Raw genomic sequence first — 26,534 nt, 5'->3', positions numbered from 1 at the left:
TTATCTTGACTTGTGTTAAGTCCCATTCCCATTGAAGCATTCGATATCTTACTTTCCCCACCTCCATTTCCATACGTGTGGCATTTTCCCTCTGTCTTTGAACACTGACTATCGTCAGTTCAGTGTTAGCAGTGACTATCGTCTTATTAGTTCACTTTTTATAAATCCCAGTTTTTGGTCTCATAAATCCTAAAGCTTTTGTCTTTGCACTGCCTGCTCCTTCTTCCGAGAAGTCTATGCGTTTGGTCCCTTGGTCATCCCTGACGGCAATTTCAGCCTCGGCACAGATACTAACTCCTGGGACGGGCCTCTGCACCCCAGCCCCCCGCCCCTCTGCTGCCCGACCCTCACTAGCCCGCCACTTCCTTCCCCGCTCAGCCTAGACATTTTCTTTCCTTCATAGGATCTGGCACCAGTTGAAGTGATCTTATGTGTATGTTTACTTGTTTAGTTTCTGTTTTGCTCTCGAGCACCTCTCTTAGGGCAAGAAGCGTCCATCCTGGTGCAGTACCCAAAACTGGCTGGCTTGACACAGACATTCACAAGTCATTTGTAAACCTGAAGCAGCCTGGAAGGATGGGCTTTTGAAAGAGCTATTCTACCTTACAGATTGTCTGTGCTGTGGGCCCAGGGCAGCCATCAAATGCCAAGGACCAGCCCTTACGCCAGTTGGCAGGCTTAGGTGCCCGGTACAATGAAGGACGTGCATGTGGTGACTTTCCTTGCCCGCCCTCCTTCCCAGTGCTCTTTCCTGCACTTGGGGTGTCCGATGTAACTCATAGACGTTAAAGCAAGTGCTTTTACCTCCATCCCCACCCAAAGAGTGGAGCTTTTGTTGCTTTTCTAGGATGGGGGAGAGCTCTCTTAAAAGCTTGGTTAGAGGTGCATGCCCTCACTTGCTGGCCGCTAATCCCACCTCCGCCTGACTCTGAGCTCTTGTGAGAAAGCATCTCTCTTTCTCCCCTTGATCTGCCTGCATTGGAAGCCCTCAGGCATCAGCAGAGTTCCTGCGATTCTGCTGGAGAGACCACAACGGCTTGCATGCCTCCACAGATATTTGGATGAATTTTCAACTTGGCTGCATATACCCCCTTGTATTAAATCCAATCTCTTCAGTTTGAGCTTTAAGGGTTGCCGCTCCCCACATTCTCACTCCTCCAGCCCAATTTCACCATATACCCACTTCCTGTTCTTTGCAGGCTCCCCTAAAATGCTTTCTGGTCCTGCCATGGGGGAGAAGAAGGGGGGAAATGGGGGGGGAGAGGGAGAGAGGCAAACCATGAGAGACTCTTGAATGATGAGAAGAAACTGAGGACTGATGGGTGTGGGGGAGGGTGGGGGGTGATGGGCATGGAGGAGGGCACTTGTGGGGATGAGCACTGGGTGTTATGTGGAAACCAACTTGACAATAAACTATTTGTAAAAATATATCTATATAAAATTAAAATTTTATAAATTTTATAAGTTTATAAAATATAAAAAATTATATATATATATATAAAATTTAAAAAATGCTTTCTGGTCCTGGTCTTCAGGCTTCAGCCTCCATGCTTTCTATCCCTTGCCCATCACCGTTTGCAGAGAACTCTCCTCGCCTCTCCTTGTTGTGACTTTCCCCTCATTCACAAATCCATACTCAAAACTTTGTCTTGTAGGAGAGCCTTCCTGATTTACTAGCTTCTGGTTTGCCCTACCTGAATAACTACAGCTATCTCTCCGATGTATCCATCTGTCTCACAGAGTTATCTCAACAGGGTCCCGAGGTGCGTAGATATCAGATTTGGGGGCCATTTAACCTTTCTGTTTGAGGAAATGTTCTTTTAAGAAAGATATTTGACTTTTCTGGGTCTGAGCGGGCAGGTGCAATGCTAAGTCCTCCCCCCCAAATTAAAGAAACATATTCTCTGTCTCATTCTACACTTTTTTTTTTTACTACCACTTTTGACTTCAGTGGGCATCAGAGTGGCGAACAAATAGGAAGACTATAAATGAGTAACCGTGATTCCAGGTTTTTTCCTCCGTGTTATTCCTGCCGCGCCACAGCTAATCTGCTCATCCTCTGCATAGCCCGTGGCTGACAAATTGCGGCCCAGAGATGCGATCTTGAGTCAAATGGTAACTTCTTTTTTTAAGGCAGCCCAGCACAGGGTTGGCAGGAGGAGGCGAGAGCGCAAAGAGCCTCTGCCCTCAGGGGTCTCACAGTTTATCGTAGAAGGGGAACCAGCAAACAGACATAAAGAAAAACACATGGTAGGGGGGAGCTGAAGGGAATGGCTTGAAACCCAGAATTTTGGCTCTGGGAACTCTGTTTCACCCACCATTGACTCTCCTGGCAACTGTCTAGGAATATTTCAGAGTCACTTGGGTAGAGCCCGAGAATGAATAAAATGTCTCTTTTCATAGACCCACCGGGCTGGCCGCGAGCTGGGAAGGTCATTCTGCCCATTCCCCTGCCCCAGGCCAGACCACATCAATTCCGCCTGCCCAGTCAGGGGCATCTCCTGTTTCCAAACCTCATCCGAGACAGATCCTACCCCACTCTCGCTGTCTGCTCTTCCTGCCCGGTGGTTTTGAGCCTGGGGAATGAATGGCTGAGACGGCTGCATTCCTTGGACAGCCTCGCGTGCATACTTGTCAAGCACTCCTGGGGAGGGACCTCAGGGGGTCTAGAGGGAAGGGCCTGTGCCGGTCTGCGGAGCCACACTCAGCTTTTTTCACTGGACATCTCAACTGCAGTCTGTCTGTGCTCCAAGGTGGGGAGGTGGATCCCCTTTGCAAGGAGATGAATGCTGGCATTTGACTTATTGCTGCATCAGGGCCCAGAAGCCCCTGGCAGAGAATATGTCTCATTAATTTGGAAAAAAAAGGACTTTGAATTCCACCTGTCAGCTCATTCCTCAAGCACCCCTTCTCCTTCCACCCTGCTTCTCTCTGCTCACTTCTCCGCCTGTCAGAGGAGCAAAGGGGTCACAGGGGGCGCTGCTTACCAGGGTAGGACCCACTGCTGGCCCTGTCTTTCTTAGGGCTCTGTAGTTCAGATGCCCTGCAAGGTGACTGTTGTCAACCGATGCTGCTAGGTGCTGGCAGCTGAGGCTCTGAAGGGATGTGGAAGTGACCTGGGGGAAGAGGTCCCATCAAGTGGACAGAGCGTTGATGAATGGCTGAAATTTGCACATTTTTTAAAAACAGATATCTCTATCGGGTTTTCTGTATGTCTTTGCTACAGAAACTTACCTTCCGTCCAGATCACTTCACCTTTTCCCATTCTGAAGAGTGACTTTGTAGAGTTTGGTGGCCAACGACACAGCCACTGATGGCGAGCAAGAAGAAAACAGCCGTCACACAAGCTATTTCTTTTGCTGGCACATGTTCTACACCCTCATTCCTCCACCACACCTCCAGCCAGTGCTGGCCTCACTCCTTGGAGCCTTCTGGTCACAGGTGCTGCTCCTTCAGCCCAGGGAACTGCCCCTCCTCTGTGTGGTCGCTGCACTCCCGCTCAAAGAGAAGGACCGGGAAAAAGTGGTCTCACGCAGACACCAAGAAGGGAGAGGGCTTGAGGAAAGGAGTGCCTCAGAGAAGTTAGTAAGAACTGAAACGTTTGGACCAGGCTTATCATTCAGCAGGACATCAGTAATCTTTCCAAGAAACTCCAGGCTTAGTAAAGTTGGGGACTGAGTTTTGGAAGGGAGTGAATGAGAGTAAATCGCAGACAGTGCGTTTAGACAACTCCTTCAAGACCTGGTCTGGGACAGTAGAAGGGGGAAAAGACAGGAGCTGAAGACCAGGAAGTAAGAAAGGAAGACCACTTATTTATGTATTTTTAAGACGGAAGTGACTTGAGAAACACATAGTCTTGGGACATGCATTGACTTGGATGTTCTCTGTTTACCACATCCAGATCCACGCTTTTCCGTTTGTGCCCCTGAGAGGCTGACCTTTCCTGACTATGTTGGGGGCACCCTGCAGTCTGGCTTCCAGGTGGATTTGGCCCATGGGAAGCACCCACAGGACACTAGAAAGTGGGAGAAGAAGGAGTTTGGGGTATTTGCTCCCTTGTTTCTATTCTTGACTGGGTCAGAGCTTGGCAGTGGATTACGAGTGTCTATCTAAAGCCATAAGTCCTGCTGGCAGCCATCTCCTCCAGCCACGGCTCTGACTTTCTGCCCCTTCAGTGAACTACTTCCTTTATCTTTCCTTCTTTAGGCCCATGGATGGTGTTGGCTTCCTGCTCTCGCTGGTCTTGAGAGCTTGGCCCATCCTTCATGGTCTCCCTTAACTCTGACCACACCCTTGAAAGTAATCTCTTTATTAAACTCTCCTGAATTACCCCTTTTGATTATGTCATCTGTTTCCTACTGGGAACCGGACTGGAAAAGAATGGTGGTTGATTAGAGACCTGTTTTCATCAGAAGGCTCTGTCTCTCCATTTCTGTCTGTCCATCCATCTGATGTCTCAGTCTTTATGTTTTCATGAAGCAACACTTGGCTTCATGCAGTGTCTCTACTGATTGCTGCTCTTTCATTGGGTTGGGACAGAGTTGAGCTGCGCAGTGGGAGGGGGCGAAGGCAGGGAGGGAAACGGAAGCCAGGAGCAGAGCAGAGCATACTTGGAGGAGGAGTCCTGTGACTAGGTGGTCAGATTTGGAGCCCAGGTGGTCATATGTTCACAAATCCTATTGATTCTGTTTCTCTAGGGAACCCTAATACAATGGGAAAACACAGTTCCCTAAATAAGAGTATGTGTATTAAAAAATTTATGTGGGCACCTGGGTGGCTCCACAGGTGTGAAATGGAGGCCTGAGTTGGGTTCTGTGCTGAGCTTGGAATCTGCTTGGGATTCTCTCTCTTTCTCTCACCAAAAATAAATAAATAAATAAATAAATAAATAGTGTGAGTAATCATTAGAATAGCAGAAGTGCAACTGGACTTTGAAACCAGAAGTCACATGGAGAAAATGTTGTGAGGATGGTGCTGGGGGAGGGGCAGGGGTGAAGAATACCTGAAGGTCTGTTAATACAGCTAAAGAGAGGGAAGAAGAAAAAAATAAGGATTTAAAAAAAGAAACATGAGAAGAATAAACACAAAGCAAGTGAAAATAAATCTTGGTTTAAAAAAAGCAAATTGTAGAAGCTTACATACAGTATGACAACTTTATCTTTAAAGTTCCCAAACTCACAAAATAATAGTTAATACTTCAGTTTAAAAATATACTGAAAATACAAAAATCTATGCAGGTGGGATACACACCTGTAAGAGAGGAGAAAGAGGGGGCAAGCAGGTTTCAGCCGTATCTTTAAATGGTTTAGTTAGTTAAAAATGTTGTTTTAATGTTTATTTTCGAGAGAGAGAGAGAGAAAGAGAGCAGGGGAGGGATAGAGAGGGGGAGACACAGAATCTTAAGCAGGCTTCAGGCTCTGAGCTGTCGGCACAGAGACCGACGGGAGCTCAACCCAGGAAAGGTAAGATCATGACCTGAGCCGCGGTTGGAAGTTTAACCTACTGAACCACCCAGGTGCCCCATATTTAGTTAGTTCTTAAAAAGCCTCACACCTACGATCATATTAACATTTAAAAACATCTGTGGTGGTACATGTGTATGCTTTGTTGTTCTGTATGATTTTTTCTCTATATTTAAAATATGAGTTTTCAGGAAAAAACACTGAAAGAACTGTACAACTGCAGAAACAGGATGAAAACCATTAAGGTGTGGGTTCATGGCAATGTGGGATTTCCTTAGGTCCGAGGAAGAACCTGGGGAGGGTTTCCAAGGTCCCAGCTCAGGTAGAGATACAGGAGTGTGTGTGTGTATGAAGTAGCTCCTATATTCTTGGAGGCTTTGCTTTGGTCTATTAAGAGCTAAGAAAGTGTAAGGTGTGAGTTGTAAGTAAATCAGAGGTTCTAGAAGACGTGGTGTAGAGTGTCTTGGCCCAAGGGAAGGCCCGTAAGGGGCTGTTTGCTTCTCTCAAACTGCACCAGGCTGACCTGTACACACTTGAAATGACCATAGAATTTGTACCTAGTATTCAGTGAGTCCTTGTTATGCCACTCGGTTACATGCTTGACTTGTGTTATCTTGTTTAATCATGTTCAGGTCTTGGGTAGGTAAGCACTGTTTTTACTGACTTGCCATTTCATTAAGAGGCAGGAAAATGAGTGGTTGGGGTCGAGGACTCTATACAAGTGGGTCGCAGCTCTGTTCCTCACTGGCTATGTGCCTCAGTTTCCTCATTTTAAAACGGGAATGATAATACTACTGACCTCACTGCATTATTGTACAGATTAAATGTATTGATGCATACGAAGGCTTAGAAGACTGGTCGGCACATAGGAATCCCTATGTAAGTAGTTGCTGTTACTGCCATTTTGGATGAGAAAGGAAAGATACCGAAAGACAACAGTTGCTTGCGTAAGCTCACAGCTCGTTAGACATTGTGGGCAAGGCTGCAGTAGCTACCAAATAAGCAGTGGTTAGCTGGCGTCCACAGCAAGGGCGGTAGAGCAGAAAGATGTTAAGAACCTGGGTCTTGCTGATGTCAGAACCCTGAATTTACCAACTCTGGAAGACACCTACCCATAGACTTTTGTTACAGGAAGTAACATGTTTTCTTAATTGTTCAAGCTGGTTAAGATGGACTGCTTTCTGTGACATACAGCTCAAAGCATCGAACCAATTAAACTACCATATCAAATCCTTGCTATTCTTAGGGGAGAAAGAGAACTAGTGTCATGGGATCTTTGACCATCGAAGGGTGGCTCCAGACCTATGGTTTTGTCCCCGAGAGCAGGGGGTGAGCTGGGGTAGCAGAGGGTGACAGTGGAACCTGGTTTCTCATATCAAACTAGAAAAGGCCATTCCGTGAACTGGGTCATGAGCTACTGAAGAAGCAGAGCTCCCTCACCCCTTTAAACAGGGGAGCTCTGGGAACAACAACACCAGTGCTTGTCCACGGGGAGGGGGAGGGAGGGCGATGACGATGCTCCTCATCGTCAGGAGGGAGCTTCCCCCCTACTCAGATTAAGATGCACGAAGGTAATAAAAACTACCCCCAAAGAACTTTAGAAAGAGACCTTGGGAGTCGCATCCAAGAGAGTGAAAGGAAGGAGAACAGAGGGAACCCGTGGAAAGAAAATCTTCCAGACCAAAGAACGGTCCAAAAATAATGAGACCAAAAGTTCAAAGAAGTAATTTAAACCGAATAAGGCAGGGAAGGCTGAGCCAGTAAGGGGCGGGCTCGCTCTGCAGGAAGTAGGCTGGCAGCAAGGGCGGAGTTGAGGGGAGTTCAGTTTGGGACAGCCTGTGGGTCATCTGCCGGCCTGGAGCTCCCACTGCTCCGAGAAGGGGGTGGGGCCAGATGGGTGCCCTCTTCTCTCCTCCTCCCCCCGGCACCCCCCCGCCCCCCAGCAAGGAGCCAGGGAGCCTCCTGTCCACTCACCGATGGCAGGACTGCTTGCTTTTGCAAAACGTATCCCATCTGGGTGGGCTTGCTGTCCCTGCCAGGGAGAGCCGCTGGGACCAGGCAAGTGACGGAAACCTTACTTGCTTGGAGCCAAACTTCTTTTGGCCCTATTTTCTATTTCATTTCAGCCAAGAATTACAGGGATGCCAGGGATGATGGGTGTTAAGCCCATTAACTGCCTTCTGAATTCTGGACTCGGGCTTTTGCTGATCCTATAGTCCAGGTAATTGCCTAGCAGCTTAGTGTCAGAGCATACCTCTGGTTCACTTGTGTTTTCAGCATGTGGATGTGTGTGTGCATGTACACACACAAAAAAATTTCTGTTTACTTTTTCTACTTACCATAGTCCCTATTCTAAATGTAAACTCCATACCTTCTACCACAGCCTTTTAAGCCACTGCACTGACTTAAAACAAACAAAAAGTAATGTTTTCACAAGAATGAAGGATTTAAAGAGGTAATGGAATGAACATAGAGAATTTAAATTCCTAGATAGCTCTGGACAGGTCTTCCTTGTGTATGCCTTTCTTGATTGTGATTGCTCATATTTATTCTCATGACTGAGGACAAAACCGAACTGTGTACTGATTGATTCATACTGCATTCAAATCTACAAAGAAAATGAGGCTCGTGTAGCTTTTAGAAGTTTTCTAAGAATGACTGATCTGAGTCTCTGCAGCACTGGCTGTTGGGAAAACAACCTTGCCACTGTAAGATACTTTAGTCTCTTCGGTTAAATAACACTAATCCCAAAGAGAGGCTGAGTGGTGTGGGGCTTCCCTCCTCCCAGATGGCTCCTGGAAGTTAAGGGGGACTTCATGGTAGAAGGAAAGAAGGGGGCACTGAGTCAAATGGTATCCCTGAGTTCCTACCAGTCTCCACAGTCAACAGTGTTTTTGAGATTTATTCTTTTTAGGCAGGTAGACCCAGTTCATTCATTTTAAACTGCTCGCAAGCGTTTATTTTGTGATTCCATCGCACAATAACTATTAATGTTAACTTCTCATTGAAAAAGATGATTGAGCTTTCTCCATCTTTTCTCCAGGTTTCTTACGTTAAATAATAGGAACTATTGGCTCATCCTAATATTTTAATTTCAGGTCAATATTGACCAGACTTGTTGCCAATAAGGCAACTTACTTGTTCGGTTGACACTGAGCTGCTGGGCGGAGAACTAGAAACCAAGTTCCTCGCACCCAGGCCAGTCTCTTTCAGAGACAGTCTCTGACGGCATCATCTTGGCTGGTGGGACCCTGTCTCAGGTAGTCTGTGAGGACACAAATCCAACCCACGGGGGGCAGGGGGGCAACAGGCAGAGGCAGCGGGCTGTAATGTTAGTGTTGGGCTAGCGAGCCCAGTGCTATCAGGACTCACGAGTGCTGTTAGCCAACAGCTGTACTCCGGATCATTCAAGCATGTCTCTGCAGAGCCTGCTTGGGCCTGCCCTAGTTCAGCTGCCGGCGGGAGCACAGCTCAGAGCCCCTGCTATGGGCCTGTTCTTTGCTCAGGTCTGGCCAATCAGAGCCCTGTTGCTACGCAGCCCCTGCAGGCAGCGCCTTTCTTTTCAGTTCTGGCCACAGCCAGCATAGCTGTCCACAGACATCCCCCTTTGCTAGTTTTGTTTGGATTGATTTTTTAAAAAGCACCTGATGCATACTTTTCTGCTTATTGTTCTTTTCCTTTTCTTTACTCCATTCAGTCTGCACCCAAGGCCCCACCACACACACACACACACACACACACACACACACACACACACGAATCAAACTCAGAATCCTTAACAAAGAAACCTTGGTCCATGACAGAAAATAACCTTTAAAAAGACCCTTTCTCCATGCTTGTGAATGCTAGGAAAATCAGCTCTCTCTGATATTTGGAAACACTGATTATAAGGTGGCATCACTGCCACATATTTAATTTCTCACTCTCTCTGCTTCCAGAAGCAGAGACATCAACAAGAGGCAGATGATAAGGTTTCAAACAATCTGCCACCCGCTTTCTATTACCACCTCTCCCAAGGGTGCAGCCACAAAGCTAGTGTGACTAGACGCACATCATTAACACGGTGAGGCTCACAGCCTCTCTGCCTTTCTCTTCCTATGACAGAACATTTGGATGTCGCCTGCTCATCTTCTCCCCACCTTACACACTCTGATAAGAGACGGGACAAACACATTCTTGAGGGAGGGGGGGGGCGCTGCATACAGCAGGCTCAGATGCCAGTGTGTTCTGGTGACTGATGGCTGACACGCAGAGCATGATGAGAGGAGATGGCAGGACAAAATGGCAGGAATGAAAGGGAAAGTTCTATCCCAGCATGCAAGTGCGAGGGGTAAGGGAGTTTGGGATGCTAAAGAACAGGAGAAGATCAGGATTCCAGAAGCGACCTGGACCTATATCACTGAACCTCCTGAAATGTTAAGAGAGATGTGAGTCAAGGTTCAAAGACCTGAAGCCTTGGTGTTTTGAACTCAGTGCCACTTTGGTACTGAAATGTGTCCCACAGCTTTTTAAGCATTACATTTACTTACTCAGGATACCTACCTACTCCCATTTTTTAGGGAATTTTATAAGAACATTCACATATACATAAGTGCCATTAACATACGGGTTAATATTTTTAAAGTCACATGATATAGGGCAGATTTGGGTAGGGAGATGAATTTTCTAGAAACCTGGCTAAAGATAGTTGTTAGACCACCATTGTTAAAAGAAAAAGGGAATTAGGCAGAAAGCCACGCCAGCTTCCTTCAAATGGCTTTTCTGCAGAGATCAGATCCTCTGAATCTCTCCCATCCCTTCCCCCCTCACTGGATAGACGTGCCTGTGCAAGGGGGAGTTTCTGTGCTATTTATATAACAAGAACAATGCAAAAGTTTTGAAGCAGGAGTGTAAAGCGTAATTCGAACACTTGGCGAGTTCTGATTTTATTTCTGAAGAATACAGCTTAAAATGACATGCAAAATGCAAGCTCTGGCCTGAAAAGCCAATGCCTAAAACAAAAAGAATTTTAAAAAGGAGTGATTTCCAAATCTTAAAGCTTTGCAACTCCTCCCCCGGCCTCCCCACCCCAAACAAAGAACTTTCTTCTAAGAATTAATATCTCATGTGGTCAGGAAACATTTTTCTGATATTCAACAATTACTTAAGTTTCCTAACAGTCTTTTTTTCTTTGTTCACATTCAAGCAAAGTTAGTACTTTGGATTTTAAAAAAGTAAAAAGTAATAAGATCTCGTTTTTGTCAAATTATACCTGTCTCTATACATTGAGAAATGTAGTAATGATTTTCACTTACTATTGGTAAGGGTTATTATTATTATTTTTTTACAAATAGTTTATTGTCAAATTGGTTTCCATATAACACCCAGTGCTCATCCCCACAAGTACCCTCCTCCATGCCCATCTCCCCCCTCACCCCCCACATCCATCAGTCCTCAGTTTGTTTCTCAGCATTCAAGAGTCTCTCATGGTTTGCCTCTCTCCCTTTCCCCCACCATTTCCCCCCTTCTTCTCCCCCATGGTCCTCCGTTAAGTTCCTCCTAATCCTCCTATACGTGCAAACATATGATATTTGTCCTTCTCTGCCTGACTTATTTCGCTCAGCACAACACCCTCAAGGTCCATCCATGTTGCTACACATGGCCAGATTTCATTGTTTCTCATTGCCATGTAGTATTCCATGGTATAGATAAACCACATCTTCTTGATCCATTCGTCCGTTGATGGACACTTAGGCTCTTTCCATGTTTTGGCTATTGTTGAGAGGGCTGCTATGAACATTGGGGTGCATGTGCTCCTATGCATCAGCATTTCTGTATCCCTTGGGTAAATTCCTAGCAGTGCTATTGCTGGGTCATAGGGGAGTTCTATTGTTAGTTTCCTGAGGAACCTCCACACTGTTTTCCAGAGGGGCTGCACCAGTTTACATTCCCACCAACAGTGTAGGAGGGTGCCCGTTTCTCCACATCCTCGCCAGCATCTAGAGTTCTCTGATTTGCTCATTTTAGCCACTCTGACTGGCGTGAGGTGGTATCTCAGTGTGGTTTTGATTTGTATTTCCCTGATGAGGAGGGATGCTGAGCATCGTTTCATGTGTCTGTTGGCCATCTGGATGTCCTCTTTGGAGAAGTGTCTGTTCATATCTTCTGCCCATTTCTTCACTGGGTTGTTTGTTTTTCGGGTGTGGAGTTTGGTGAGTTCCTTATAGATTTTGGATATTAACCCTTTATCTGATATGTCATTTGCAGCTATCTTTTCCCATCCCATTGGCTGTCTAATAGTTTTGTGGGTTGTTTCTGGTAAGGGTTATTTTAATGATGGACATGGAGGTGATTTTTTTTGTTTGTTTGCCCTTTTTGGTACTTTTCAGTTTTGTGTAATTTTAAAATTTTAGGCTTATTTATTTTGAGAGAGAGAGAGAGAATGAGAGAGCAGTGTAGGGGCAGAGAAGGGGGGGTGGAGAATGAATCCCAAGCAGGCTCTGCACCATCAGCGCAAAGCCCAACACAGGGCTCAAACTCACAAACTGTGAGATCATGACCTGAGCCAAAACCAAGAGTCGGATGCTTAATCGACTGAGCTACTCAGGTATCCCTCAGTTTTGTAGAATTTTAAAACAAAGACTCTGGCTTGTTTTCTACAGGTGTAAAATTTTCTTTAAAAAAAAAGAAGAAGAAATTAGGCAGTGCCTTGAGCAGTAATTAAAAGCCACCTGTTTTTCCAGGTACATGTCCTGAGGTTCTGTGTATGGGGGTGGGGTGGGGAGCAACAGTATCTCAGTGCATCTGTTCCCAGGAGATATTGCTGTGTCTGAGTTCAACACAATGAGGACCCAACAAAGGGGGGCAGGAGTAGTGAATGAGAGAAAAAATTGGGGACCGGGAAAATTAGACACGACTCAGCAAAAACACATTATGAAATCTTCAGGAAGATCAAGATCTCAGAAACAAGTTACCCATACCCCTTGCTTCTTAATAGAATGGTTTAAAATAGGGGCGCTTGGGTGGCTCAGTCAGTTAAGCATGGGACTTCAGCTCAGGTCATGATCTCACAGTTCATGATGAGTTCGAGCTCCGTGTCTGGCTCTGTGCTGACTGCTTGGAGCCTGGAGCCTGCTTGGTTTCTGTGTCTCCCTCTTTGCCCCTTCCCTGGTTGTGTTCTGTCTCTCTCTCTCTCTCAAAAATAAATAAACATTAAAAAAGTTTTTTTAAAGAATGGTTTAAATTAGGTGGGTACTCCAGCCTATGTTGAGTGAGTTTTGAGAAGAGGTGGGAGAGGAGAGAGAGAGAGAGGAGTGTGCCAGCATGACTCTTCTCCTGGCAAAGCAGGTGAGTGGGCTCCCCGTTGTCAAGGTGCAGGTAGGGAATGAATGTCCTTTCTGTAGCTGGATTGAACCGGAGGAAGGCTGGAGGCCTCTTCTCAAAGGCCAGCACTTCTCAGAAACACAGCGGAAGTCTCCCAGACAAAGCAGGCAGGCTGGCATCCCTTTCCTGGGAATCAGAGGCGGGGAAGGAGTGAGGCGGGCCTAGCCAGCATACCAGGGACAGTGGGGAAATCTCGAGAATCTGGGGGATCTGCCAGCCATGCTTTCCACAGCTGCTCAGGCAGCAGCTCTCCATGGCCTCACCTGGGGAACCCGCATGACCTTGGCTGCCAGACCATAAAGGGAAGTCCCTGGGCTGAAGGACCGATTGTCTCTTGTAAATTCATTTCCTGATGCTAGCTCATGACTGTAGGGATCTGTGCAGGTCTGGGCCCCTTTGCATGGGTCCTGGGACCCTTAGGGTCTCCATTCTTGAACTTGCCATCCTTTCTGCTTTATCTCCTTTCTGCTGTGCCTACTCTCCTGCCCTGCCAGACACACCATTTCCCAGCTACCAATGCCTAACCACACTCCTATCTGGTGTAAATAAGTGCTCAGACTCAACTGAAACCCAGTTCCCACAGAGACCCTAGGTCACTAACCCTCCTCTTTGATCCCAAATCTTCATAACCTACAAAGAAAATAAGCAATGCATGCAAACAAAAAAATCAGCAAAGAAGAGAAAGAATATCTCTCGGCCTCGCGTTGGAGGCACAGCAGGAAATGGTACCCATGCATCTGGTTTCTATTTATCAAGACCTTAGGCTGAGCACCCGAATGCAGCACTGGGGGGCCGAGATGCTGAAATCTGCCCTTTTTTGCCCTCTGGTAGGTCACTTCTTAGCCGTAATATAACTTTACAGATGGAAAATTCCAGAGAGAAGTGACCTGCTCTGTGTTACACAGCCAGGCGTAAGTAAAATGAGGAGATGTGATGCAGGCCTAGTCCCAATTATCTGACATTCCTAGACCTTTCCTTTCCAGTCCGTAGCAGCTCGGCTGGGTGAGTATCTGGCAAGTGATTAGAATGGGAGGCCAGACTGGCAACCCTCATTGTTTTCAACTCTGTCTCAGTTACATTAACTTTTCCTACCTCATTACCTGAGTTTGGGATGTAAGGTGGAAAAAACACATTTGCTTGGAACTGTCCCAAAGGCAGAAAGTAGCAATCTATATTATGCTCATGTTTCCCAGGCCTCAGGCTACCCGACCTTGTCTCTCTACCTCAGGTTCATTATCACTTTCCTCTACATCAGACACCAATTCAGACCATTCACATACCTCACTGATGATTTAGTGGACACCCCAGTCGACTAATTTTGATCCGTGACAAAATGAGCTTCCTGCAAAGAGAGAAAAGGCAATTGGATAAACAGGCATAAATTTACAAAAAAGAAAAGAGTGTGTAGAGACGATGTGGTAGCATCTTCAGGATGGCAGGACTCTTCTCTGGGTCACGGAAGCTTCTACCCACAGCCCCGACAGAGAGGCCATTCATATGCTGTGAAAGCAAAAGCATTACCTGGTCTCTTGGTCACCAATACACCAGGGTCTTGGATCACCACCCATTCACTAATGGGTGTTTGTCTTCATTACAGGTGAATGTGGCTCAGAACAAGAGGCTCTAAAGGTTTACCCAAATTCTTTATTGGTACCATCATACTTTACTCTGCAGTGTTATATAAAATGGTTTAGTCAGACTCTTGCTTCATACAGTACAAGTTTCTGACCAAGAACTCCAAGTTTGGTTAGATGCCACTTTCCTCCTCTTCAGTTTTATTTGATGTGCGGTCACACACTGAGATGTAGCGTGTCCTGTAGACATGAGAAAGTTGAGAAAAAGAGATGCAGAAGGAATTGTGTTGCACACTTTGGGTCAAACTTGTGCAGAAGTCATTTGGATGGGCCACAGTGTCCTACACTAGATGAACAAATCTGCCTGTAAATCCCTAAAACAGTAAAGAGCCTGTTTATAGAGGAGTCTACAGACCAGGTTTGACATCTGTGTCCGTGTGGCTCACACTTTCACCATTCCTCTCTTGCTTTAGCTTCCTTAGACTGAGGGTCTCACCCTCAATGTATCAATGGGGAAGGACAGGTTTTAGAGGTTGGATTATAGACAAGTCCCCAAGTTGGTGATGGATAGAGGCAGAGTAGCATCCTCCTTTCCTATCCTCTTTTCCCCTTGACCCCACTGCCCTACAATGAGGTGCCCCAGAATCCACAGTCATGTCCTGTTTGTGAGACAAACATGAATCTATCTTGGCCCAGGACTCTTGAGGAAAGCAGAATATAAAAATATATTTCCTCTGTCTCGCCAGATGGCTTCAGGATAAAATTCTTCCCCAAACCCAGTGTTGGAGTCCAGTTGACTATTTCAGGGAGGGCAAGAAGTAACAGAGAGAAGAACTTAATACTCCTCTTCCCCTAACATACAACTATGTCCAAGATTGGTGGGAGCAGGTCCTGCCAAAACAGGCAAGGCTGTTGAGCTGAAATCAAGAGGATGGGTCCCTGGCAGAGCAGACCCTTTGAAAGATGAAGACTGGATGTTGGGGAAATCCACAATCCACAGATCTGAGGTTCCAGACAGGATTCAGCTCCTGGGAGCTGGCTGGGCAAGGCATGGAATAAACGGAAGAATACCAAGCCCCATCCAACCCATCTGAGAGCCCAAGTGGAAAATAATGGGGGTAACACACTGGGACAGCCCCAGTTTCTTGAGATCAATGCATACCTCTGTGCTTGTCTGCATAACTTTGTACAACTTTTCATTTTGAAAAAAAAAAAAAAAAGAACAGTTAACATTAAGAATAGCTACTCATTCTTAAAATGTTTTGGAGAAGCCCATGCAAAGGAGGGTGGGGATAAGCAGGGAAAATCGTCTCCCGAAAGAAACATGAAGGAGCTGGATGCTTGGTCTCACACTCTGTTACACTAAGCATTTGGCCATTTCGTGCTTTGTTTGTGTGATAGAGTTCATGTTAGGACCTTCGAACGCATTCATTCACGAGACATGCATGATGCTCCTACTCAACACCAAACACTGGTGAGGTGACAAACAAATAGGACATGGCTTCTGTACCTAAGGAATGTGAAAAATAGTAAGTTAGTCTGTAATCAAATAAGACTGAAAACCTGAATAATCTTGGGGCAACATTCCATTACTTTTCAAAATAACAACATAGATGTATATACAATCAGTGGCAAATTTCCTCAGGTCACCTATAGTACCTTCGTGCAATGTGACTTGCCTAGTTATTCTCCATTTGCCTACTAGTTAAACATGGAAACAGAATGTTAGAACAGACTGAAGACCTGAGATACTAAGCTTGCCCCCAATCTTCCCTTGGGTAGATGAAGGGACAGAGGCTCAGTGAAGTCAAGTCTCCATTCTTGAAAGAATGGTCTTTCAAGATTCTGTGTCTCCCACTTCATGAGTTAGCGGTACCTAAGGTGACTTAATCTCAATGAGACAAAACTTCAATTGGAATCTCATAAATAACAGAAGACCTTCAATGGTTCCCCTGCCCTAAGCTGATCAAGCTTGGTTTACTCATGTCCATTCCACTCCCTCCTGTATACATCATCCTTTAGTGAAAATGGATGCCTAGGGCTCTCTAACAATTCTTTATCCTTTATCTGCTCTGTGTTTTCGCTCCTAAAACTTCTGTTACATAAACCATTTTACGTAAGTGCAGACTCTTCTTAGAAGAATCATGTTCATCTTTCAAAACCTACTCTTCTTTCCCTGGGATTCAAACCTTTTCTCCCTGTTTTGATTCCCAACAGTGCTTTTTGCCTTGTCGTCAAGGAGCTTCCTCTAAGTAGGGATGATGTCTTACATGTTAGTCTTGTTTGTGGGACCTCACATAGAGTCTTGACTGTCCACTTGCTGGGGAGACATTTCTAGAAGTGAGGTACTGGGTCTTCACCCCAACTCACCGCTGGCAGAACCAAGTGTAGAACTGAAGTCTTGTGACTCTTACCCTTGTGCTCTTTCTCCTACACACCGATCTGTAGAGCTCATTTGAGGTCCTGATTCTCACCATTGTAGTAGAAGCTTTTTGCCTATTTACTAAGCCCCCTTACCTGAATTCAAAGGGAAGCCGATTCTTTGAAAGCGTAGATTTCCTTTTAGATGTTGATTTTCACTGATTTTTTCCTTGCGCTTCCTTTTCCTCTCTTCCATCCTGTTTCTCTTCTCCCTCTTTCCTCTCATCTTTTCTGCACCCCCCCCCCCCCCCCCCATCTAAGTCTGCTAACAAGTAACAGTCCAGGTGGTTGAGATTTTGTAGAGACTGCAGCGGGACTGGCCGGAAAAGTCACATCTGCACACCAGACCCTCAGTGTGTGGGGTCAGTGACGCCTCCCTGGAACTCTCTGAGTGGAGGTTGATCCTAGAGACACCCATCCTAAGTTACATTTGGGAACCATGCCTTTGTGTAGATTCAGCCTTTGTACAACTCGATCACATGGGGAGGTCTAGTAGGACTGAAAAGGGCACACAGAGTGGAGATTTTCCTGCCTCCTCCTGACCATGGAAGGACAGATAGACAGGAAAGAGCAAAGGCCTTCGGAGCCTGGCTCTGCGCACTAGGGCTCACAATCCCTGGATGCTGGAATCAGCAGCTTTTGGCTTTCACGTCCCCACTCCCTACCCCTTCTTTGCCCCTCTGGCATTTTCCCCTTTAGGTTTTGTAGCTCTTTTTTCCATCCTTGCCACTCAAACTCCAGTGCCCTTCAAGTGCCCTGCTCTCCATTCTCTTCTACAGCTGTGTTGACACAGAGTGCCCCCGAGTCCGCTCAAGCGACTGCCGTTGTCACCCTGTGCGCTATCTTCCCGCAGACCTGGCCTCACTCCGGAGCTCTAAGCCTAATGGATTATTGGACATTGCACCTGACTCTTCTTCTCGAATGGGAAACACGGTCTCACACCCTCACCTGTGTCTCCTGTCTTAATAAACGACAGCACTGACGCACCCGGTACCCCACGCCAGCAATCTAGGCACGCCCTCCATCCCATCGTCACTGTAACCCTCCATGTGAGTCACTAAATACAGTTGATCAGTTTCTAGAGATCACTGAAAGCCAGCATCTTTTGTTCTCATTTGTTTCTTGTGCCCTTCAGACCCTTTCAATCCCATCTGCAGCTCTAACAATAGCCCCCGGACCTTCGTGTAGTCTTCCCACTAACACTACTAGGACAGGAGCCTTTAACCTCTGCCATTTCTTCATCTAAAGTAAAAAGGGCATCCGAACCATCTCTGAGAGCTGTCCCAGCCCCGACATTCCTTCACACTTGTCAGCTTGCATATATCCCAGGCCTAGGGTAAAAATCCCCGTTTTTTGCCCTTTTCCTCCTACCCTGCCTCTCAATAACTTTTCTATTCTTCCTCCTCCTCCACTCTGCTAAAAGGGCTTTTGATTGAAATGTGCCAACCCTAAGACCCAACTCTTTGGCCAGGGTATGGTTTCCCAGACATTCCCCAGGGACAGAGAGCTGTGTGCTTTCCTTCTGCAGGGAAGGGAGTGGTCTGGAGCCAGGGCTGACACAGAGTGGCTGTTGTTTCCCTCTTTATCATCATTGTTATTGTTCTGAGTCTGCTGCTCCTCCACTGGGCAGAGGCAGGCACACAGATGGAAAATTTTAAGACATTTTCTCCCTGCAAATTGATTACAAAGTCAATATCAATTCCTTGACCCCATTCCACTCTCTGCACCATCCCTTCAGCCAGGACACTGGGCTTAATGAGGCGGCTCCTCAGACTTGATGTTGCCCTGAGGACCAGGGCTCCTTTGGTCTTGATTTAGAAGCTTTCTTGAAGGGACACCAGGGGAACAGTGAGATGTGTACCTGCCAGGAGCTGGTGAACTCGCCATTGCTCTGAAATAACAACCCCATCTCCACATTTGAGTGGCTGCCATTCTTCTTGCCCCCACACTGGTTTTTCTTCCCTCGTCTTTCTTCTTTTATTGGGAAGCAGATGCAGGGCACATCACAGGCAGGGAAGCAGTACGACGCCCTACTAGCTCCATTTTCTGTGTGTGTGTGTGTGTGTGTGTGTGTGTGTGTGTGTGTAATGGGGTCCCAGCTTTCTAGACCCTAGAGGCTGCTGGAGAAGGGAGAGAGGACTGCAAGTGCATTCCATGCTGATTCCAGAAAGAAGCTGGCAGAGACTATCCAAGGGATATTAAGACATCTCTGAATTTTAGAAAATATTAGAACCTGAGTAAGAATGTGAAGTTATCTATGCACTCCCCCAATTGCACCTGCCAGTTTACAAGTATGGAAAATAAGGCTTTCACCAAATTAGTGGAGACCTCCCAATCCCATGTACTTACCATTATAATCCGCTTCCTAACTGGGTGTGGATTTCCTAATTCCTCAGAGCCAGGGAACATCAGCATTTGGCTTCAAAAGTTCTGCTAAATCCTGAACAAACAAACATGAACATGCAAGGTAGCATTCAAGATCTCTTACTCTCAAACCTGGACGTAATGCTTGTGTTCACCTGGGGTCCAGGCTTGCCTCGCTGCTTTCCCAACTTACCCTTTATAAGTAGGGGAGGAAATGTGGGGCATGCAGACGCATCCCCATTCCCATGTGCCCCCACCCCAGGCCCCTACATTGACTCTTAGAAGATGGGAGGGTTTTGTTTGTGTGTGTGGAGCAGAAAAAGACTTTCCTAAACTCCAGCCAGCAATGTGTCTTGCATCTATGAAGAGTGGAGGAAGTCTTGATTGGAGTGCCTTCATGGAGAACTGGGAGGGATCCCCTCTGTGCCCCCACCCTAAATCGCTGTTTGAGTTATAGTCCACCTTTAGAATTGTTCTGAGATAAAATATTGGGAAACATATAAGGTTAGGAGTCATAATTCCTGGCCTAGTTTTGCTCTGGTAACTCATCCATACATTCATATATTTAAGAAACCGAATAGTCATGGAGCTACTATATGCCAGCTATTCTAGGTGCTGAGTATTTGGTGTGGGATATGGCAAAATTCCTGTCTAAATAGGTCTTGCATTATAGTGGGGAAGTTGGTACTTGCCATGTTAAGCAATATTTTCAAATGCTGTGAAGGAAACAAAAGTTGAATAAGGCAGTAGAGAGTACCTGGTAAGAGGGTATGTCTGTGGGGAGTGGGTTATGGAGTTTTAAAATAGGTCCATACATTCTTTCGTACTCTCTTCAAAAGGTGAAACCTAGGGGTTCCTGGGTGGCTCAGTTGGTTAAACATTTGACTTCGGCTTAGGTCATGATCTTACAGCTCATGAGTTCAAGCCCCACTTTGGGGTCTGTGCTGACATCTCAGAGCCTGGAGCCTACTTCGAAATCATCTCTCTCTCTCTCTCTGCCTCTCCCCCACTTATGTTCTGTCTCTGTCTCTCTCTCTCAAAATATAAATAAACATTTAAAAAATCAAGGAAAAGGTGAAGCTTAATTCCCCTCACCTTGAGTGTAGGCTAGATGTAGTGACTTGGTCCTGAAACAAAGACTGAAGTGGAAGTCATGGAGTATGACTTTGGAAGTCATAACAAGTCATGCAAACACTGCATCTCCCTCCACTATGTTTTGTTGAATTGTCTGCTCTGGGGGAAGGTCGCCTTCATGTGGTGAGGACCCTCAAGCAGCTTAAGAGGCTCACATGGCAGGGAACAGAGGCCTCCTGCCAACAGCCATGAAAGGGAACACCTAGAAAACTGGTTCTCTAGCCCCAGACAAACCTTCAGATGAGAGCAGTTCCTGCCAACATCCTGACTGCAGGTGAATGAGAGACCCTGAGCCCAAACCACCCAGATAACCTGGTCCCGAATTCCTGACCGAGAATGACTATGAGATAAATATTTGTTGTATAAAGCCAGAGCTTTTGGGGGTCATTTGTTAAATAGTAATAGATAACTAGTATTTGTATTTTATGGAAGCTCTCTCTGAGAAGAGAATAGTTGAGCAGAGACCAGAATGAGAAAGGAAAATCAGCCAGGTTAAGATACGTATGAAGATCCTTGAAGCAGAAGTGGCAAAGGCCTTTTCATAGGAACATGCCTGAAATTTTCAAAGGCATGTCAAGGAAAGATAGTCCTAGATTTGGAAATGGGACAGATATTATCAGGTATCCTTTCAGTGGAGAGCTGGGCATTGTCCAGAGTATTTTCTCAGGTTACCTAATTATACTTAGATATTCCTCTTTGACTGAATTTTGATTGCCTAAATTATTTTACAATTCCCTCAAAGTGGATTTCAACTTGTAGAAACCTGGTAGGAGTGCAAATGATTTTTTTCCAAAGCAATGTAATTTATTTTGCCTAGCAGATATACAACCGAATTTTACTCTGTGGGAAAGATGGCCTCGGACAGTACATTTTAAGCAGCTTTACTGTGATAACATTTTTATACCATACAATTCACCCACTTAAATTCATGCTTTCTCAGTATATTCACAGGGTTATGCAAACATCACACAATCTAACTTGTGTGAAAGTCATAAAGAAAACCCCTTACCTGTTAGGAGGTTCCCTTCCATCATCCCCTCCCCCATACAAGCCCCAGATAATCACTAATCTACTGTCTGTCATTATACATTTGCCTCTTCTAGAAATTTTATATAAAGGTAATTATACACTGTGTGGTCTTTTGGGACTGGCTCCTTTCACTTAGCATAATTTTCAGGGTTCATCCACATCATGGCATGTATTAACACTTTATTCTTTATTGTCAGATATTTTTGAATTGTATAGAAACATCACCTTTTTTATTTCTGTTTATTAGTTGATGGACATTGGGTTATTTCTACTTTTGGGGTCATGTCACTAATGTTTCTATGAATAGTCAGGCCCAGTTTTTGTGTGGATGCATGTTTTAATTTCTTTTGGGTATCTACCTAGGAGTGGAATTGCTGGGTCATATGACAGGTCCATGTTTAATATTTTAAGGAACTTCCAAGCTGTTTTCTAAAGTGGCTGCATCATTTTACATTCCCTCTAGCAGTGTGTGAGGGTTCCAATTTCTCCACATCCTTGCCAACACTTATTATCATCCATCATTTTGATTACAGCCATTTTAGTGGATATGAGGTGATTTCTTGTGGTTTTAATTTGCATTCCCTAATGACTAATGATGTTGAACATCATTTCATGCACTTATTGGCCATTTTTATATTTTTCTTGGAGCAATGTCTATTTAAAGCCTTGCCAATTTTTAAACTTGTCTTTTACTGTTCGGTTTTAAGAACTCTGTATATATTCTGTGAACAAGTCTTTTATCAAATATAGGACTTGCAACTATTTTCTTCCACTGTAAGGGCTATCTTCCCTTTATTGATGGTATTATTGGCAGAAGTAAAGTTTTAAATTTTAAGTCCTATTTATATATTTTTCTCTTGTTGCTTGTGCTTTTGGTATTGTATCAAAGGAACCATCTCCTGACCCAAGACCATGAAGATTTGCTTTAATGTTTTCTTCTGAGAGCTTTACTGTCTTAGCTCTTACTTTTAGGTCTATTATTCATTTTGAGTTAATTTTGTGTATGTTACGTGGTAAAGGTCTACATTAATTTTTTTTCTCTAAGTTTATTTGTTTGTTTTAGAGAGAGAGGGAGGTGGGGGGGGGCAGAGAGAGAGGGAGAGAGAGAATCTAAAGCAGTCTTCATGCTCAGAGTGGGCCCCAATGCAGGACTTGATCTCACAACCATGAGATCATGACCTGAGCCAAAAGCAAGAGTTGAACAAAACCAACTGAGCCACCCAAGAGACCCTCCTCTTTTTAAAAAATTTTTATTTCAAAAAGAGAGAGAGAGACTTTCTTTAAGTTTTAATTTAAGTTCCAGTTATTTAACATACAGTGCAATATTAGTTTTAGATGTAGGATTTAGTGATTCATCACTTGCATACAACACCCAGTGCTCATCACAAGTGCTCTCCTTAATTCCCATCACCTATTTCATCCATCCCCCCACCCATCTCCCCTCTGGTAACCATCAGTTTGTTCTCTATAGTTTAGAATTTGTTTCCTGGTTTGCCTCTCTCTTTTTTCCCCCCATGTTTATCTGTTTGTTTCTTATCCAGTTGTCCCTGTACTGTTTCTACAGACTATTTTATCCCCACTGAATTATCTTTGCACACTTGTTGAACGTCAATTGATTATAAACATGTGGGTTTATTTATGGGCTCTCAATTCTGTTTCATTGATCGACATGTCTATTTTTGTGCCAGCACCATATTTTCTTGGTCACTGTAGCTTTATAGTAATTTTCAACTTGGGAAGTAAGTATTTCAACCTGGTTCTTCTTTTTCAAGGTTGCTTTAACTTTTCTGAGTCCTTTGACTTTTTACAGGAATTTTAAGATTCACTTGTCAATTTCTGAAAAAAAAAAAGGCAGCTGGTATCTTGATAGGGATAGTTTTGTATCTGGGAAGTAAAGTCATCTTTACAATACTAGGTCATTTGATCCATGATCATGGAATATCTATTCACCTTTTAAATATTCCTTCATTTCCTTAGACAACAATTTATAATTGTCGGTGTATGTCTTGTACTTTTTTTAAAATGTTTTTTATTTATTTCTAGGAGAGAGAGAGAGAGAGAGACAGCGTGAGCAGGGGAGGGTCAGAGAGAGAGGGAGTCACAGACTGAAACAGGCTCCAGGCTCTGAGTTGGCAGTCAGCACAGAGCCCGACATGGGGCTTGAACCCATGAACTGCGAGATCATGACCTAAGCAAAAGTCAGACACTCAACCGACTAAGCCACCCAGGTGCCCCAATGTCTTGTACTTCTTTTAAAGTGTATTCTGAAGTATTTTACTATTATAAATATAATTTAATTATTAATTTAACTTTCAAAATGTTCATTCTTAGAGTGTAGAAATACAAGTGATATTTTTATATTAATCTTGTATTTTGCATCCTTGCTGAACTCATTTACCAGTTTTAATAGTGTTTTAGTGGATTCCTTAGGAATTCTTATATACAAAATCATGCCATATGCAAATAGATAATTTTACTTTCTCCTTTCTTATCTGGATGTCTTTTATTTCCTTTTCTCACCTAATTGCCCTGGATAGACTCCCTAATGAAGTTAGTGAGGTTGTAAGAATGGACATTCTAGTCTTGTTCCTGATCTTATAGTGAAAGCATTCAGCCTTTCACTATTAAGTATGATAGTGTGTTTCCATATATGGTCTTTATCACAAAGAAAGAAAGAAATTCCTTTCCTCCTGGTTTGATGAGTGTTTTTTTTTATCATGAAGAGTGTTGAATTTTTGTCAATTTCTTTTCCATATGGCAGTTGAGATAACCATATGGCATTGTTCTTTATTCAATTAATATGGTGTATTACATGAAGTGATTTTCAGATGTTAAACTAACCCTGCATTTCTGGGATAAGTCCCACTTGGTCTTGGTGTATAATCCTTTTTATATGTTTCTTGATTCACTCTGTTAGTGCTTTGTTGTGTATTTTTGGTGTCTATACCCATATGGGATATTAGTTTGTTCCATGTTATTTTCTTATGATGTCTTTGTGTGTGAGGACCAAGTAACACTGATCTCACTCACATAAGGAGTTGAAAAGTGTTCTCTACTTCTACTATTTTTTGGGAGAGTTTTGAGGATTGCTATTCATTTTTCTTGAGTGTTTGCTAAGTTTTGAAATAACTAATTCATTTATTTTACTTGTTACAGATCTACTCCTATTTTTTATATCTATTGATTAAGTTGTATTATTTGTTTCTTTCTAGAAATTTATCCATTTTGTGTAAGTTATCTAGTTCATTGGTATGCAGTTGTTCATAGTATTCACTTATAAATCTTTTTACTTCTGTAAGATTGGTAATGGTGTGTCTTCTTTCATTCTTGATTTTAGTAATTTGAGTCCTCCCTTTTTCTCTTGATCAGTCTAACCAAAATATGTATCAGTTTCATTGATCTAAACATTGCATTTTCTTGTCTCCTATGATATTTTCCAGTTTTGCATATATTAATAAATTCACTTCAACATTTCTGATAGCCTATGTATACATATATGTCTGTTCTTCAAATTCTGTTCTGAACCTACTTAACAGGTTCTTTCATTAAATAACGAGTTGAATGAAATATTTGACACATGTTGATTTTGTACTTTTATGAAAATAATGTTTTAAACTTTTGAAAATTATACTTTAGCAGAAACTAGGCAAATCGATGAAGACTCAGAAAGTGGTGGAAAATGAGGTCAGAGAGAAAGACAGAACAGATCATGTAAGTCCTTGTAGGCCATGCTAAGGAGGTAGGTTTTTACTCTGGGTGAGAAAAAGCTATTAACACCACCTCAGGAAAGTTCCTTCCTTAACTAGGACCTCAGACACTTGTAACATATTTGTATGCCACTTCACAGGATGGCTATGAGGATGGAATGAGATTATGGAATTGAAAATGTCATTGTTACTGTTAACAGTCAGGGCACCTGTGAGGTCAGTTTTCATGTGCTAAAGAGTTGGTGCAAATTAAAAAAAATCTTTTTAACATTTCTTATTTATTTTTGAGAGGCAGAGAGAGACAGAGCATGAGTGGGGGAAGGGCAGAGCCTGATGCAAGGTTCGAACCCATGAACCACGAGATCATGACCTGAGCCCAAGTTGGACACTTAACTGACTAAGCCACACAGGTGTCCCCAAATTTTTGTTTTCAAATCCTTACCTATTGACAGTTTCTTGAGGATGAAAGACTTAAGCAATTCCAGAGGGCTAGGCCCTGAATCCTGAGAAAGGCAGCCTTGTCCACCAAGATGCTGGGAATTTCATATATGAAATAGAGGCTAGGATGGTCATTAGAACCCAGAAAGAAGAGGTGATGGGGCTGAGTTAATCTGAGGGCTCAAAGGGCAGGCCTGGCCTATATCCTCATCTCTGGCTGGGGCTGGTTCTGGGGATTTGAGGGCTAAGATGGGGGAGGGGCAAGTCTGAGGAGTAGGCAGGTCAAGGGAGGAAAGCTGGGATGTGTTAAATGAGGTTGACAGAAGGCCTCCCAACTCAAAGGTCAGAAGTTTGTGCTTGAAGAGGAAAGCAAAGTGCTAGAAAGTGACTTAGCCACAAAGCAGGTTTAGAACATGTATTATGGTGCTTGGGGCTGGGAGAGACAAAGGCCAGAAGGAGGGATGACAGTAAACCAGAGAGAAAACATCCTTCAGACAGTTTGCCTTCCATAAATGACCAAGCACCTCTCTCTAGCCTACACCTCAGAGTATTCCCAGACGGGAAAATGAATCAAATAAGTACCTCTCTTATTCTGTCTTCTTTATCTTTTATATCTTGTCCCCTGACTTGATCTAAATCTTAAGCTGTTCATGGAGATTTTAAAATATATTCCATGGGCACCAGAGTGGCTCAGTCGTATAGATGTCCAACTTCGGCTCAGGTCATGATCTCACGGTTAGTGAGTTCGAGCCCCGCGTTGGGCTCTGTGTTGACAGCTCAGAACTTTGGAGCCTGCTTCAGATTCTGTGTCTCCCTCTCTCTCTGCCCTTCCCCCACTCACGCTCTGTCTCTTTCTGTTTCAAAAATAGATAAAAAGTTAAAATAAATAAATAAAATATATTCCAGCATTCAGAATTCTCCCTGACAAACTTCTGCTATTTGTATAACTTAAATTCCTGTCGTTAACACTCCCATTTTTTCTTGTCTTTTCCTCAATAGTTTTGCAATCTTCTTTTCCCAGCGTTCAGCTCAAGTCCTGAGGA

At 44.1% G+C, this 26,534-nt stretch overlaps 2 long non-coding RNA genes across 3 annotated transcripts in view; one reads left to right on the top strand and one right to left on the bottom strand.

The window, feature by feature from the left end:
* Nucleotides 1-26,534, top strand: part of LOC144218673 (uncharacterized) — a 129,413-nt gene that overhangs the window by 28,579 nt on the left and 74,300 nt on the right. The gene's annotated exons all lie outside the window — the stretch shown is intronic.
* LOC144218674 (uncharacterized) lies at nucleotides 10,995-19,243 on the bottom strand. The gene is made up of 3 exons (XR_013331217.1): nucleotides 19,169-19,243; nucleotides 14,105-14,166; nucleotides 10,995-12,950 (listed from the first exon to the last, which is right to left on the bottom strand). It is a non-coding gene; the product is annotated as an uncharacterized LOC144218674 (long non-coding RNA).

The sequence above is a fragment of the Crocuta crocuta genome, unplaced genomic scaffold, assembly GCF_008692635.1.
Source record: "Crocuta crocuta isolate KB4526 unplaced genomic scaffold, BGI_CrCroc_1.0 scaffold229, whole genome shotgun sequence".
In the NCBI taxonomy this organism is placed as follows: domain Eukaryota; kingdom Metazoa; phylum Chordata; class Mammalia; order Carnivora; family Hyaenidae; genus Crocuta; species Crocuta crocuta.
Note: the sequence above shows the minus strand (reverse complement) of the source record. Positions and strands in the feature narration are given on the sequence as shown.